This window comes from Pteropus vampyrus, unplaced genomic scaffold (genome assembly GCF_000151845.1).
Source record: "Pteropus vampyrus isolate Shadow unplaced genomic scaffold, Pvam_2.0 Scaffold31, whole genome shotgun sequence".
Classification (NCBI taxonomy): domain Eukaryota; kingdom Metazoa; phylum Chordata; class Mammalia; order Chiroptera; family Pteropodidae; genus Pteropus; species Pteropus vampyrus.
The window spans coordinates 11,167,517-11,175,884 of record NW_011888812.1 but is presented as its reverse complement, the minus strand read 5'-3'; the positions used below and the strand labels follow the sequence as shown (position 1 = coordinate 11,175,884).

General features: G+C 40.7%; 1 pseudogene; it reads right to left on the bottom strand.

Annotated features, from left to right (window-relative positions):
* Positions 1–566: 566 nt before the first annotated feature.
* Positions 567–1,491, bottom strand: LOC105290052 (annotated as a pseudogene).
* Positions 1,492–8,368: the final 6,877 nt, after the last annotated feature.

The following is an 8,368-nucleotide window of genomic DNA, read 5'->3' as shown; positions in this document are numbered from 1 at the left end:
AAATATAGAGAGTATGTTTACTGATCTAAAACATGGAAAGCTTGGTTCAAATCAGCCCTCAGAAAAACCGAGGTTGCTGTGCAGGTTATCTCCCTACAGAGCTGTTGCCTTCATTTCTACTAGAGAAGCCCAGATAAAGTAGAAAGGCTTTCCCGGGACTCCCGCAAGGTCACACTGATGGGGAGGGGAAAAGCAACACGTAGACTTCTGTCTCCATGTGCCAACATCTTTCTACCTACAACAGCATGTTAACACTAAGAGGTAAAAGGGATGAAAGCAAGCTTCCACAGGTACATGACAGAGTGAGGATTCCGGTCCCTGGAGTCTATGCACTTGGCACTACGGACCACTGAAGCAAAGAAGGAATGCAACTCAGTTTTCCACACTCTACAAAATGCAGACAGCTGTGAAAGGGCTAGGATTGACACCACAGAGTATTAAAAGCTCATCTAAAATTCAATAAAAAAACATTCATAGGTTAACTTTTGCACTATTCCTTATAGTTGACCAAAAACAGAATGCATATTTGATCACCCTGTACATGTGAATTTTTTTCATTTTCATTTTTATTCCACCCCTGAGTTCACTTTCTTGCCCCACAACCTCCTCGTGGTGATTTTCACCTCTGCATTTCTGAGGGTAGATGATGGGGTTCAGCATGGGGGTGACAAACGTGTAGAACACAGCCACCGGTTTCTCCTCAGTGACGGTGGAGAAGGGTCCCATGTCGAGGAAGCTGGCAGGTGCAAAGAACAAGAGACCTCTGGGACATGAGAGGCACAGGTAGACAGGGCTTCGCACCTGCCCTCTGCAGAGTGGATCCTCAGGTGGACCAGGAACACGACGTAGGAGGACACCAAGAGGAGGAAGGAGAACACAGAGATCAACCCACTGTCAGTCAACACAACAACCCCTCCACAGAGGTGTCAGTGCAGGCAAGCTTGAATAAGGGATGGAGGTCACAGGAGTAGTGGTCAGTCACACTGGGACCACAGAAGGACAGTTGGCCAGTGACAACCATCTGAACCATAGAGTGAAAAAAGCCATCCCCGCCCCCCCACCACCACCAGGAACCAGCCACTAGAAGATGACGCACAGGCCAACTCATCATGGTGGTGTACTGAAGAGGCCTGCAGGTGGCCACGTAGTGGTCATAAGCCATTACCATGAGCAGGACAAACTTAGTAACTCCAACATGGAAAAAGAAGATCTCAGCCACACAGCCCTCCAGGGAGGTGGTTTTCATCTTGGCAAGTAAGTCTGTGATGAATTTCATGAAGACAGTAGAGGAGTAACTCATCTCCACCAGGGACAAGTAGCTAAGGAAGAAATGCAGATTCTCACTGACATTGACCATCGCAACGATGAGGCCACTGCCCACCACCGTAGCCGGTACATGGGAAGAAACACTGCAAAACACACCCTCTGCACCTCTGGATCCTGGAAAAGGCCGGTGAAAATTAACTCAGTCACGTTACTTGTACTCTCCATGTAATATGTTCAAGTGTGCGGGACGTGAGCTACTGAGAGACATGCAGTAAACAAACATTGATTGTAACTAATTCACCTCATTTATAACATGTTAGATAGTGGAAACTACAACACATTTATTATATCATTTATTTAGTCAATATGTACTCATTCAGCATTAAATATTAGCAATCTAAAAACAGTTTATATATTAGACAATTAAGGCTCAGAGAAATGGTTATTTCACCCAAGACAATACAGAAAGTGGTGAATTCTGGGACTGGACCAGGCTTTCTGACTTCAGCCAGAATTCTAATACACCAAAATGTATTCTGAATTTGGGGAGCCATTCAAGTTCATAGCCTATATTTTTATCATCTTCATTGCCTTTTGAACACTCTCATTGGGGAACCCCCGTGACACATCTCTGCTGCTGAACTGGTATCCTTCAGCTCTGCCTCAGGGAATCATCTTCCCACTGACAATTCTTCCCTTTCAAGAGGTCCTCTAAACTGTGTCGTTCACTCAGTCTTACCAGTCTTCAATTGACTCAGGTCAGATTTCTTTACCAGTCTTGCAGCTTCAGTAACCATGTTTATAGGACCAATGCTCAAAATCTGAAGAGAATTCAACACACTAGTTTGTCTTCATCATTTCACTATAATTTTCACACCTTTTGTCCCACTATTCAAACTACTGAGAGATCGTGAACTCAGAGATTTTACTCCAAGAGCACTGCTGTGGCTGGCCAGCCACCTTGTTCCAGTTCCAAGTTGGCAATGAATAGCAAAGTGCATGATAACGAGACTAAAGATTTCTTCGTGAGTTACTCACCTGGAACAGATAATTACTGAGCACCTCTAATATATGTATAAACCTATTAGAACATATAGAAGAAATACAGATCACAATACACACCTCAAGCTGACAATGTCATGTGATTCAAAAGAAAATTCTCTATCCCAGAGGTCCCTAATCTTTTTGGCACCATGGACTGGTGCTCCTATGAGAATCTAATGCCTGATGTCTCTAGGTATCTAACACATAAGTAAAGAGTTAAAATTAAGTACGTCCTTTCATTAGAAGTCCAAAGTATATTTATGTGCCCACACAAACATATAGCTCTTGTCAGATCATGGACTCTATTTAATCTATTCTTGAAATTAAGAAAAGATAACAGGGCCCATCTGAGAGAGCTCTCAGAGGAGAGCTATGTAGGGTCCAAGTTTTCTGGCCTTTGTCCTGAGCAGAATGCCTGATAGTCTTTTTTTTTTTTTTTTAACCACCTTTTCTTTTTCTATCGTCTCTGCCTTTTCTGCATTTATTACTCTCTCTGCAACCTGCCCTCAGCCATTCCCACCATCTCTCCCACATAACTGGTCAGAAATATCAGTTCTCCCCACAGAATGCAGCCACACGGAGAATCAGGGCAAGAAGCTGACCAGCGCATGAAAGCCGAAATCAGCATTTGAGCGCACAGACTCTAAATCGGGCAACCTGCTGGACTCTGCCCCAGAGCATAACGACAGAATGCAGACAATGGCCAGAGGGAAAGATGAGAGCTTCACTTGCCATTGTGACTGATCTCAAAATGAGGTCACGGAACCTCCATTCCAATTACATGCTTCCCATTGGCAATTCTCAAATGGTACATCACAGAATTGCAAAACCGTAAAAGACTTAAAAATCACCATATTTTATGTCACGTATATTTTACAATAAAAACAAATGAATAAATTTAATTCGTTGCCCCCACCACCTCATTTACACATGAATACTTGTGGTTCAAAGAGAAGAACTGACTTGCCCAACATCCTAGATCCACTTAGAAACTTTACGCCCTACCTCCGATCACATTGCCTACTTTTAGTTCAGAAAATCCAGTGTGGCTTCATTCTGCCTTAGAACAAGGAAGTGAATCAGATGGATCTCGAATGTAGTGAAGTGTCTCTAATACAGCATGAAATTAGCCACTCTGGTGGAACAGATCATCGCTCAAGGAGATGATGCTCCAACTGGGAAAACTAAGATGGGATTAAGCATAGGATTCCTCTATGGGAATTCTGGTCCCTGGACAAGCAAGGCACCTTGGTGAATGTCGCTCAACTAGCTGATTTTTCACTGAAGGTCCTTGATGAGCAAAGTCTAGGTCACACTCATTTAACTCACTTTGAGAGTGGAGCCAAAAAAATTTAGAGACCTTTTACTCTAAACTCCTCTGTGATAGATGAAGTAAAAGAAGTTGAGCAAAATGAATTTGATTCCCAGGCCACACCCTAGATTATTTCCCAGATTACTGATTAAGAAATCGGTGCTCTTTCAACACCACCAGGCTGATTTCTGATGGTTCTGGGTGGGGGCTGTTACTCGATTCAAGGATCAGACCGTGTCCCCAAGAACAAATCATCAAGTTACTTGGAGCTTTTAGAAAACGAACTAGATGATGGATAAGATGAATCACGAAAAAGCGGGGGAGTGGGAATTCAGGGATTCTGGATCTACGTTGATTTTGGATTTGTAATATCTAAGAAATAAACAGAAGCCACAGGAAGCAACAAACTCAGAGATTTTAAGATCCATATTTTCATGTAGAAAACTTATCCACCCACTGAGAGTTCAAGGATTGTGATTAAATGCTTAGGTTCTTAGAGTATTTTAAATAAATTAAGCCATCCCCTATAATCAAGGGAACAACTTCTCCATGGAATTTTTTTCTCTAGGGTAAAACTTTGCCAAGTTTCAAAACTGTTTAGATGAGTTCAGTGAAAGTTGTAAAGTTTTTATATCCAGTAATGAAGTAGTAAGAGAAGAAAGGTGAAGGAAAGACATAAAGGGAATTTTTGTCCAGACTGGACTCCTGAGAATGAAAAAGGAAAATGGATAGAAAAGACAGGGACAGGGAGCCAGGACACAGGCACAAGCTCTGGTTCAGGAATTGATCACCTAACCTGAGCCATGTTGTTTCACCTCTCCACTCCTCACTCCCCCATTTCTGTTCCTGTTTTAAGATGACAGAGTTGGGCTATACTATGTCTATCATCCTTCCAGTTCTAACAGTCACGTATTCATGTACGAGTTACTTAGACTCCCAGTGCCTCAGCCTCCCCATTGACATCTGGCACATAGTACATGCTCATTAAGTCCTGTTGGATGAATTATTAAATGGACCGAAAAGCCCTGAAATTGGTGAACAATTAGTAAATTATGCCAGAATTGGACTCTGTAATATCACCATGCCATCGAAAATCATGTTTACGAAAAACATTTAATGACGTGGGTAACTATGTATGTAATAGACTGAAACTATCTGCTAATCCTACATCCATTCTCCCCTTCCTCGTTACGAATGGAGCAGAGTCCTGATTCTTAGCAGACCATCATTTCGCACGGAATAAAATATCATAGCTTTAGTGTCTCCTGCAAGTAAGGGAAATCATGTGATTGATTTCTATCAAAGAAGATGAAAGTAAAAGTGCTATGTGGCACTTTTGAAAAATCTCCTATGAAGGAAAAGTGATCAGTGTACCCTCCCCCTTCTTCTTTTCTGCCTCTTGGACTATGGATGAAATGTTAAAGCTGTGTCGCTTTCTTTTCTGTTATATACAGTTAAACTTACACCTAAAAGGATATAGACAACAAACGGAAAAATTAAAAATTGTTTGCTACACTCTACCAGTTTTTCTGTAATGTAATTACTTTATATTTACTGTCTAAAAACACATTTTGTTGGTTTTTTCATGCTGTGACAATCAACAACAGAATTACATGGTCTAAAATGCTAAGTGATATAATTAGACTGTTACTATTTGTATGAATTGAGTAGGCTTTTTTTTAATTTTGCAATGTTCTCTTTCTTGTAAAACAATGAAAAATGTTTTCCTTTGATCCTGTATTTTTTGCAGTGAGATCCGAATAAAGTGAGTAATTAGCCTTCAATAGATCCAGCAAGTCTGCAACCTCAGAAAGTGAGGTAACCCCCGAGAACGTTGACAGTTTAGTAAGAGGAGGTGCGATCGACCATGCAGTACCCACCGACTCAGAGTTTGCTGATGATGTTCTTGCTGCAGCTCTCAGTGAGGAAGACAAACACGCACATGAGTCAGGGCACCCATCACAGCCTACATCCTAAGGCCCAACCTGCTGCAACACAAGCAAGGCATCAAGGGAAAGGGAAGGTAGCGCCTCTGAGTTTGTTCTGGAGCAAATGCTTTAAAATACACATTAACAAAATGTAAGCATATTCGGCATAAAAGATAATGGGGATGCTGTGTTACAGCCCTTATCTATTAAACAAATATTTACTAAGCACCTATGATATATGCCAGGTACTATGCCTGGCACATGCAATTAAGCAAAAGAGACCAAAGAAGCCTCAAAACAAAATGAACTGCCTCGATGCATAAAAATGGAAAGTAACGTCAGAATCATGGTGGCATAGGATGCCCCTTGTTTTTGTCCCAGCCATTAACAACAAAAATTCAGCAACCATCATGAATAGAAGTGCTTCTAAGGGAGATGTGGGATCCAGCTCCATATACCAAGGGGCTCAGGGCGAGTCTCGCCACAGGTGCATTGGGAAATAGCAGACAAACTCTGTTACCAGCTATGGAACCTGCGGAGACTGAAAGAGTTCTGATCCTTCTCGGCCCCAGTCTAGGAGCACCTGCAGACTGTCACCTACAGACCAGACAAGAGAGCCTCTGTGAAAGTTCAGATTTTTAGAGGAGAAGTTCCATCATTCTATTGGAGAAAAAAAAAGAGTTTGACACATTGGGGTGGGAAGGATGAATACCTTGTCCAGTAACACCTAACCAAATCAGTTACCCCATACTCATAAATAGGATAATGCAATCTCATAAAATGTAAGTTCTCCCAATTGAACTATAGATGAATACACTTCCAAACAAAATCCCAATAAGTTATTTTGTGGGATTTGATAATTTAGCTTTAATATTGCCTAAAAGAAAGAACTCAAAACAGAAAAGATAGTCCTAAAAAAAGAATATGTTAAAGGAACTAGACCTACCAGATACCAAGACACTATAAAACTATATAAAATTAAAACAGTGTAGGATTGGCCCAGAAATAGACTCACACAACTATAGGAATTTGATATACGATAAAAGTGGCACTGTAGACTAATGCAGAAACAAAAGACTACTCAATAACTGATGATGGAACATTTGGTTTTCCATATAAGAAAAAAATAAAATTGAGTTCTTTCCTTACACTATGCCCAACGATCAATTTTAAGTAGAATAAGAACTTAAATGAAAAAGACACAACTTTAAATTTTAGGAATTTAATATCAATTAGTACCTTCTTGACCTTGACTTAAGAATTTCCAGATGCCAAGGTAACTCACTAGTACTCATAAGTGCTTAATATCTAAACATTGCAACTTTACCTTGTATACTGGATCTTCCCCAGTAACTACAGACACATGTTTATTCATGTGTATCCATATGTATGTACATATGCCCTTATATACCTGTCTCCACCTACGTGAACCTATCTGCGTACATGCATGCACACATACATGAACATACACATCATTACTTTAGTTCAAAATATGGTGTGACAGCAGTAATAGAAAGAGCACTAAACTAGCGATTAGACGTCCTTGTACGTGACTTTATGTAAGTTAGCCTGTGTGTGCTCCCATTTATCTTCAAACCCGAATAAACACACATGTTCCCACATTCTTGCACGGATTTTTAAAAGATGATTTATTCAACACAGATTAAGCTGAATGAAAACTTCTGAGAACATTGTGTTTTCACAATGCCAATGGCTATTTTATTGCTATCATTCTCATAGTCAAGATGAACATTTGCATGTTTGTTAGGCATCGAATGGAATGAAAGTTTTTTTAACACTACCCAGCACTGATCACACTTCTCCTGATGATTATGCTTACTTCACCAGGTTCTTGTAAGGATTAAAGTGGTTAATGCTAAGTGATCAGTAAACACTTGAGGAGTGACTAACTGATCTGGTAGTTACAAGGGCTTTAGGAGAAAGGGCAGGGAAGAAGTAAGGTCTAGGAAAACGCAATAAAGACATTATAAAGAAACAGGTGGCTGCTACCTCTGAAGAAAAGACTTTGATATAGGACTTTACAAAGTCCTGCAAACTTCTGAAGCTGCTATTGTTACTGTCTCCATTTGTAAATATGGAAATTGAGACTCAACGAGATTACATGACCTATGAATGGTTAATTATACAGGACATCTATTCTGGCTCTTATAATTCCATCCTGCACAAATTGGCTCCCTCTAGAGCAAAACAGAGTAAAGCAAAGGGAATTGATGGGGGCAGGAGTCCCTTTTCTGCTGGAGAGAGAGGAATCAGCACTGCTGGGTGAATGCATGTTGACAACTTGTTCTCCCTGGCTCTGCTCTCCAACATTGCAGGCCACCACCAATCCTTGGTCCTTCAAAACTTCCTTGACTGTACTGTTCAGTGTCCATTCATTTAATCTTTGTCAAGGAGGCCTGAAGTGGGAAAAGCCCTGAAACCAGACTTAAGGATCCTGGATTCTTGCCTTCTCCTTGCTCCGGACGTATTGTGTTACTCTGAGTAGATCCTTTTCTACATTTTCTACATTCATTTATTCATCTCCCTGCCGAGAGCATGAAATAAAGGAATAAAAGTGCCTTAAATATTATAAAAGAGACAGAATTAATTTCATCAAGCACTGTGTTAGCCACCACAAAACAATTATCTAGTGGTATTGTCCATTACACAGGTGAGATCCTTGAACTTCCAAGAGGCTCTTTCATTCATAAGCTCTCACAGGCTTCCGGAATGAGCCTTAATTATTATACTCAGAGCCTCTTGAACTGTGACCTCCTTGAGGACAGAGATTACATGTTACTTTTATTTGTATCCCAGC